This window comes from Diadema antillarum, unplaced genomic scaffold (genome assembly GCF_040938485.1).
Source record: "Diadema antillarum isolate AM-2024a unplaced genomic scaffold, OU_Dant_1.0 scf00000180, whole genome shotgun sequence".
NCBI lineage: Eukaryota > Metazoa > Echinodermata > Echinoidea > Diadematoida > Diadematidae > Diadema > Diadema antillarum.
In genome coordinates this window covers 3327953-3336823 of record NW_027271069.1, presented here as the reverse complement: position 1 = coordinate 3336823, position 8871 = coordinate 3327953, and positions in this window count along the sequence as shown.

Here is an 8871-nt window from a genome sequence, read left to right as displayed (position 1 = left end):
AATGCGTGTGCAAGGCCGCTGAAAATGCATCGCGCTCTACACTGTTGGTGCAAAATTGCACCGGGGACGTTGCGGCGCTCGTTGGTGGCCGAATACTGGTGCAGTAGACATTTGCATTCAACCCTTGCATTGAATAATTCCCGTAGACACTAATCATAGGGGTAATTGCCTAGGGGGTACGTAAATTTTGTTTTTCTTTTTTGCTTTTGTGGATACCATCAAAGATCGTACACTCATACGACCTTTGATATTTGATGATTTTTCAAATTAACATTGATTGTTTTTTTTCGTTGGAGGAGCATTTTGCTCGGTCGCAGTCACACTGCGCGATATGCGTGCTCAATGTCAATGCGTGTGCAAGGCCGCTGAAAATGCATCGCGCTCTACACTGTTGGTGCAAAATTGCACCGGGGACGTTGCGGCGCTCGTTGGTGGCCGAATACTGGTGCAGTAGACATTTGCATTCAACCCTTGCATTGAATAATTCCCGTAGACACTAATCATAGGGGTAATTGCCTAGGGGGTACGTAAATTTTGTTTTTCTTTTTTGCTTTTGTGGATACCATCAAAGATCGTACACTCATACGACCTTTGATATTTGATGATTTTTCAAATTAACATTGATTGTTTTTTTTCGTTGGAGGAGCATTTTGCTCGGTCGCAGTCACACTGCACGATATGCGTGCTCAATGTCAATGCGTGTGCAAGGCCGCTGAAAATGCATCGCGCTCTACACTGTTGGTGCAAAATTGCACCGGGGACGTTGCGGCGCTCGTTGGTGGCCGAATACTGGTGCAGTAGACATTTGCATTCAACCCTTGCATTGAATAATTCCCGTAGACACTAATCATAGGGGTAATTGCCTAGGGGGTACGTAAATTTTGTTTTTCTTTTTTGCTTTTGTGGATACCATCAAAGATCGTACACTCATACGACCTTTGATATCATCACACTCTCTTCTTCTTCTTCTTCTTCTTCTTCCGATAAAGTGCTGCCCTCAAATGGTCGAGGATGAACGCACTGCGAGAACATGCGCATACGCCGCACCGGGGCAACAGAAATTTGAAATTAGGTGAAAAATATTTACAGGTGCGAGTAAAAATCTCTGGATGAAGAGCTACATCCTACAGAGTTCCCTCAGCGCAGTTTTGAAGGCGATGAGGGATGGGTATGTGGCAGGATCAACAGGCAGGCTGTTCCAGTCCCGGATGGTGCGTGGGAAGAATGAGTTGGCATACGCTGTAGTATTGGTGTGGGGGATAGTGAATCGGGAACAGTGTCCTCTGGTAGATGTTGAGAGCTGGGTCAGGTAAGTCTGCCAATGGATGTCAACCAAGTGATGTCTGATCTTATACATCATCAGCAGACGATTTTGGGAGCGTCGTTCCTGCAGTGGAGGCCACTTGAGATGATCGAGCATGGCTGTGACGCTGCTAGATCTTTCGAAGTCGCCCGTGACAAATCGAGCTGCACTTCTCTGAACCTGCTCAAGCTTGTGTATGTTCCGTTGTGTGTGCGGATCCCATGAAGTCGCTGCGTATTCGACAGTTGGTCGGATGAATGTTGTGTAGACAGCTTCTTTGACTTTTTGGCTGCTATGACGTAGGTTGCGTGAGAAGAAGGCTCGAGTACCATTAGCTTTCTTGGTGACGGTATCCACATGATTGTTGAAATTCAATCTTGAATCGATATGGACACCCAGGTATTTGGTTGAGCGGACAACTTGTAGTACATGGTCATGAATGGTGTAGGAGGCAGAAACGGGATTCCTCTTGTTGGTGACCTGCAAGACCTGACACTTGGTAGCATTAAATCGCATCAGCCATTTCGCTTCCCATTCTTGAACTGCATCTAAGTCCCTCTGCAAGCGGGTTGAGTCAGCAGGTGAAGAAATGTGCCTGTAAACCACACTATCATCAGCGTATAGTCTGACAGATGAACTTGAGATGCAGTCCGGCAGGTCGTTGATGAAGATGAGGAAGAGCGGGGGGCCCAAGACACTTCCTTGTGGGACTCCCGATGTAACAGGGGATTCCCTGCTCTCCTGGCCATCAACAAGAACAGATTGTGTGCGTGAGTGGAGGAAATCAGATATCCAATCTGCTGTTTTACCACAGATTCCATAGTGCTGGACCTTCTCCATGAGATGTCGATGGGAGACTTTATCGAAGGCCTTCTCATAATCGAGAAGGACCACATCAATTTGTGACTTCATGTCTAAACCCTTGGCAAGGTCATCCAGCATGCAGATGAGTTGTGTTTCGCACGATCTCAGTTTGCGGAAACCATGCTGGGCATCCGAGATGATGTTGTTGTCAGTCAGGTGACGGATTACAGCACAGTGAAATATGTGTTCACACAGCTTGCACAGTACGGATGTTAGAGAAATGGGTCTGTAGTTTGCAGCATCAGAGCGACTTCCTTTCTTGAACAATGGAACGATCTGAGCCTTCTTCCACTGTGAAGGCACTTTTCCTTGGCTGATAGAAGCTTGGAAAAGTAAAGTCACTGCTGGTGCAATCTCCACGGCTGCTTGTTTCAGAAGCATAGTTGGTATCCCATCAGGACCTGAGGCAGTGAAGGACTTGAGATTTTTCAAAAGCTTGATCACTCCGTTTTCACTGACTTGGATGTTATCCATAGTGGGGTACTCCTTGTCCTCAAGGTCTGGGAGAGGGGCTCTCGGCTTGCTATAATCAAAATATCCCGCAAGAAAACGGCGTATTTCTCGATATTTAGCGCTTTTTCCGCGACCCGTCGCGTAGACAATACTCTTAAAACTGGACTTAATTCGCGCGCGCTTGGAAAAGTTCCGATTCTGCACTTTTGACGGTGGAATTTGGGATTTTCGATGGATTTTTGGAGGAGACTTAAGGACTTTCCTGTACGTGAATGAGTGTTAATACCGTATGTGTAATGATGTGATTTGCGTGTGATGTGACTGTAGAACCAAAGATCGTACACTTCAGTGTACGATCTTTGGTAGAACTCACTGGCTGGTGATAAAGCACACTGGCAATTAAGTGGCCGAATTCTGGTAGATGACCGAATGCACATTATGTTTACCCCGACTTTGTACTTAGGCGTGGGTCTGCCGCCTTTGACGGCCCCTCTCTAGTTATTTATCATTTTAGATAGTATTATTTTTAAAACATCATTGTTATATAATTATGAAATAAGAACATTAATTCATCCTCTGTAGTATTTCATATCATTTGCAAGGTTGATTAGTACTTTTACCATAATTATGATGTGAGTAAACGTCTGTATTCTGCATTTGAAGTGTGACTTTTCATGAATTTATTTTTGAGGTACCTTCTAAATACAAGATGCTGTTCTTTTAAGTCTTCCACCAAACCCTATATGCTCGTATGTCTGTAGCCATGTTAATTACTTCTTTCCTTGCACGTCCATGAATTTTATCAATACTTTCATGTACAAATGCTGTCCTAGCCGTGACTATTACCACCAAGTCATATCGGCACGTTAACATCAAACTCTACTTCAATCGCTTCCTGGCATGCCTATACGGTACACATTGCCTATAATGGTGTAGTATACAATCCTTTGAAATGTGGAGTTCAGTTGGGAGTGGAACGGTAGAAAGTGGAAAAATGAAAATATCAACAATTGCAGGACTTGTCATCAAGATGTATAGCTTTGCAATATATGCTAAAAACTCTTCCGACATTTCAGAACATCATGTATAAAACATTAATTATTATTTTGTGCGATTACATATAGCTTCATTGTAACCTGGAAGCCTTGAGATCTCTTATCAGTTATGAGTGTGTCATTTTCCAATTCTTTACAAATTCAATACCATGAAATAAACACTCTGTCGTTGTGTTTTACAGCCCATGGTGTATGCAGGAACAAGTACAATGTGACCTACACTTTCCCCATACACATGCACCAACAATGCAAGATAAAGACAGTAAATGACACAGAAGTTCAACTCATTCCAAAGTTCATAAAGCCGGCCTACTCTCCAAAGAGTTGCACCAAGGGCGGAATTTGGATTTGTCGCCTTCCGGGTAAGATGGTCGTTGTTTAGTGCAATTTAATTCGCTTCCACATGATGTTTTGTTGTTTTATTTCTCTATTTATTTTTTTTTTCAAGAATATGCAAGGAAAGACGGTAAACATCAAAATAGTGAATGGAGATGTAGTCACAACACGGTCAATCGTAGAACAACTATAGGAAATTGACGGTCTTGCATGCTGTCATCCTACGTAAAACGACTAACTAAGCAATACAGACTACTACTATATTCATACAAATGGCTATGATTGGATTGATTCCACAAGTAAATAGATCTTAAGTGTTTTACTGACTTCATGAAATCGCATTCCAGCCTTTACAATAATTGAAAGTACCCATGATCAAATCAAATGTTTATTTTCTCTTAGTTTGAATATGTTACTTTTGATGTATTTATTTCTTCCATAGCGTAATGTCTTGTTAGGAAAACATTTCTTTCATTTTGCATTTGGTTAAATGGGGGAAAGAGTGCAATGTACACAAGGGTGGTAATTGATATGCTCATGTACACTAAGCGTGACTCCATGATTATTAGGTGGTGTAGGAGAAGGGGAAGAAACTGATAGCGATCAGTTACAAATTTTGCGATGAAAGATATATCTGTGCACAGACAAATCGTCACATTGATCGTACAATCTATTTCTTTCTTGCAGCTTTAACAACGCAAAATTTGCATGACTGACACATGCCGTTTGATATTATCATTTTTAGCATTCACAGGTTATATCGGTGATAAAGAACACAGGTGAAATCAGCTGTATTATATATTTCTGATGCAACCATTCCGAACTCGAATGCGCGAATGGCTATATTTAATGATTGAATGAATATATCTGACTGGCCAAGTTCATGGCGCTACTTTTTTGTTCGTAATTTTGAATGACATGGTGAGCGATTTGCATGGCAAACAGCATAGAAAAAAAAACGGATAAAATCTGTCCTTGATGTTTGATTCTTGTGAGTTAATGTTTCTTAAACTGACAGATTTCTTACCAATACAAGTGTTAAAAAGATCAAACGATTCACACAGTTGCGGTGTTTCATTTACTTAGAATTCACAATGTATCCAGTGATCGGGGTAATGATAGTTTGTTATGCGCACGTAAATTCTTAGCAAGTCTGAAATGCACTATACAAAAACTAGCTATTATATATAATTCTTATAATATTAATGATGATGATAATAATAATAATAAAAAAATAACAATAATAATATTGTCATAATAATAATCAGTATTATCATTGTTATCATCATTATCATCATTATTATTACTATTATTATTATTATCATAATTATCATTAATTTCATCTAAGCAATTCCTGAATGGATGGTGTTCGTTGGGTCGATGCTATTTTATGCTATGATATTTAATCGGACAGATTGCTGGAAAGAGCCGTGTCAGAATGGCGTATGTGAGGAAACCAAGACTAATTTCACGTGCCACTGTACTGAGGGGTTTACTGGTGACTTCTGTGAATTTGGTAAAAATAAAGAAACTCTTTCCTCCCATCTTGAGATAGGCGGTCAATGATGTTTTATCTGAATTAACCATTATTTTTATCAACCTTATCTCTTCATATAACCAGAGACCCAAGGGGAAAATAACCACCTTCCACAAATTTTGTTACAAATAGAGAAGAAATCTGCCGGCATTTATTGCTGTATTCTACTTTAGAGACATGTACATACCGTTTACCAAGAAACGTCACATTTCCCCTTTTGATTGTATAATGGGCTTGGCATATTCAGCAATTAATTAACCTGTTTGACTGTAATCATAGGTAAGGGTAAAATTTAATAATGTACGTGTTATTCATATCCTGACTGTTTTAACGAGAATCCAATTGTATGCCCGACATGTCTTTCTTTTCTTTGTCTTTTTTTTACAGCTTTGTCCTTGTCCTGTTTTCTGCCGGTAAAGATGCATGTATATGTAATTTCCCTTTCAGCTTTCAATTAATCAAATTGGTCGGGAGGTATTTTGTCACCCACATACCAATATAGGTAGTCGACGCTCGTTTCTTTCTGTTCTATTTATCTAAATAAAACATGTCACATCGATACGAGGTCTCAGCAGTTTAAGGTACGTAATCATGATAATGATACATTGATGAGTATCTACATCAGAATTCACTGTTTCTAAATTGTGTGTCCTGAAACATGCATAAAGGCAATATCGCAAAGACATAACGTCCTAAAAATACTATTCCAGAACAACAACGCAGATGGGTGTTATGTTCATAATATTGAATGGGTGAGACCCCAGGAGTGATGAAACCGGCACTCATAATTTGATGAAAAACTTGCAAAAAATGTATTCCATGCAGGTACACCTACAAGCAAGTTGACAGAACCTACCAATGTTGGATCACCTGGGATCGCGGGTGAAATAAGCACCTCTTCTCCACCACTGCCTTCTGAAACACAGACAGAGGCTCCTCAAGGATCGTCCACTACGAGAGATGTTCCTGAAATCACAGCCGACGGGATCAACCCGAGCACTCACTCCGGGTCGACGACGGAGTGGATGTCGACTGGTCAGACAACCACTGAGGAGAGAGGTGTTTATGGTAAAGGAATCACTGATGCAGATGCTGCTAATCTGTTGTCTGATGCACCTGGGTGTTTCATAATGCTGTTATGCTAAATTATTGAACTTATGATAAGTATAGCACATCAGAACTGATCACCAGTCCTTCTTGAAAAGCTCGTAACATTAGAAAAGCTTTATGAAATACCCCCTTGTCTGATGTTTCATCTCTGCCACCGCGTTCCAGTACCATGTACTCTTTTACAGTACACGAAAAAAAAATGGAAAATAGAATATTTTTCAATTTCTACTCAGTGCAACTTTGATTGGATATATCATGCTACGAACATTAGAGTGTGTGATATCTTAATCATGGCTCGACACTAACTTTTTTGTTTGGTGGCCCGATGGGGCCACCAAAATCCTAAATTTCACATTTTTGGTGGCCGGGGAGAAAAATTTAGTGTCCCGAAAAAACGACAATAAAAAACATTAAAAGTCCTTTCTTTTAATGAGTCAAATATTTAAGATTTATGATAGTAAGAATCATTCTCAGGCATTCATTCAGTCCTTTTCATCCATCCTTTGAACAAATTTTACTGCTAATTTCCGGCGCAAAAAGTTACGAATTTATTGACATACTTTTCAAAAAATTTTGGTGGCCCGAGGCGGGCCACCAAATTTGCCCTTTTTTGAAATTTGGTGGCCCGACTTTCATTTTCGCCACCGTTAGTGTCGAGCCCTGCCTTAATGATTCTTTGATTGTTACCACAATGAGAATAGTTTCGTTGAAAGTTCATGTAAAATTCAATTGACTATCTTTTCGATATGTACATCACATTATCCTGATACTGGTCATTCCATAATTTATATCATGTCTCATCTAATGAAACCACATCACACATGGCATTCTACGAGCTTTTGCAGGATTAGTTTGATTAGATTAGATTTGATTCTATTTCTACCTTCCCTTTTCCTACAATATAAGATAAAAAGCCAAGTGAACAAGGCTATTGACAAATACATGAGTAACAAAGTGCATGGGAACAGGATAATGGTTGACTTAAAGATAAGAAACATAACGCAGTAAATTGTTGGGTTCCACACGGAAAAATGCTGCTTGAAGAAGCTATTGTTGTGCACTTTGGATTCTTTTCATTCTTTTTCACAGCTACATTAAAACAGCAGTTGATGCTATATGATACATTAATCCATATAATTGTACAATATTTTGCTCACTATCTGACGATTCTGCCCAAAGACATACATAAAGGCACCTAACTTTCAAAAGACAACCCTATATACCTGGTGATGGGTGACTTCGGGAAATATTATTTTTCCCCCAGATACACCGACAAACTCCTTGCAAGAGTCTACAAGTGATGGGTCACCTGGGGTCACTGATGAGAGGAGCACCTCTTCTCCAACACAGACTTCTGCAACTCAGACACAGGCTCCTCAAGTATCGTCCACTACGAGAGATGTTCCTGAAACCACAGCCGACGGGATCAACCCGAGCACTCATTCCGGGTCGACGATGGAGTGGATGTCGACTGGTCAGCCAACCACTGAGGAGAGAGGTCTTTCTGGTAAAGGAATCAGTGATGCAGATGCTGCTAATCTGTTATCTGATGCACCTGGAGTGTTTCATAATGTGTAGCTGTTATGCTAAATTATTGAACTTCTAATAAGTATAGCATATCAGAACTGATAACCAGTCGTTCTTGAATCGCTTGTAACTTTAAGAACAGCTTTATGAAACGTCCCCATTGTCTGATGTTTCATCTCTGCCAGGGTACCGCGTTCTTACTCCACGTACTATTTTATGATACATGGACAAAATGGAAAATACAATATTATTGCATTTTCCACTCTGTGCAATTTTGATTACTAATATATATAAATATCAACCGTCATTAGTGTGCGTGAATTGTTACCATAATGAGTATAGTTTCCTTGGAGGTTCATGTACAATTCAATCTTTTCGGCATATACATTGCATTATCCCGATACTGGTTGTTCCATTTGAATATCCTTCTCATCTATTTAAACTAGATCACACTTAACGTTTGATGACCTTTTATTAGGATCAGTTTGAATTGATTTGATTTGATTTCTGCATTTCCTTGTTGATTTCTACATTCCTTTTCATACAAGAATATGTGACCCGCTACAACAAAATTATCCTAAAGTCGGGCGCGGTCGATTATTTGAAAATTGCATGACATAATTTCCTAATCTCTCTGCTTTAAATTGATATATAACACATCTTATAAAAATAATCGGCTGCGGAGA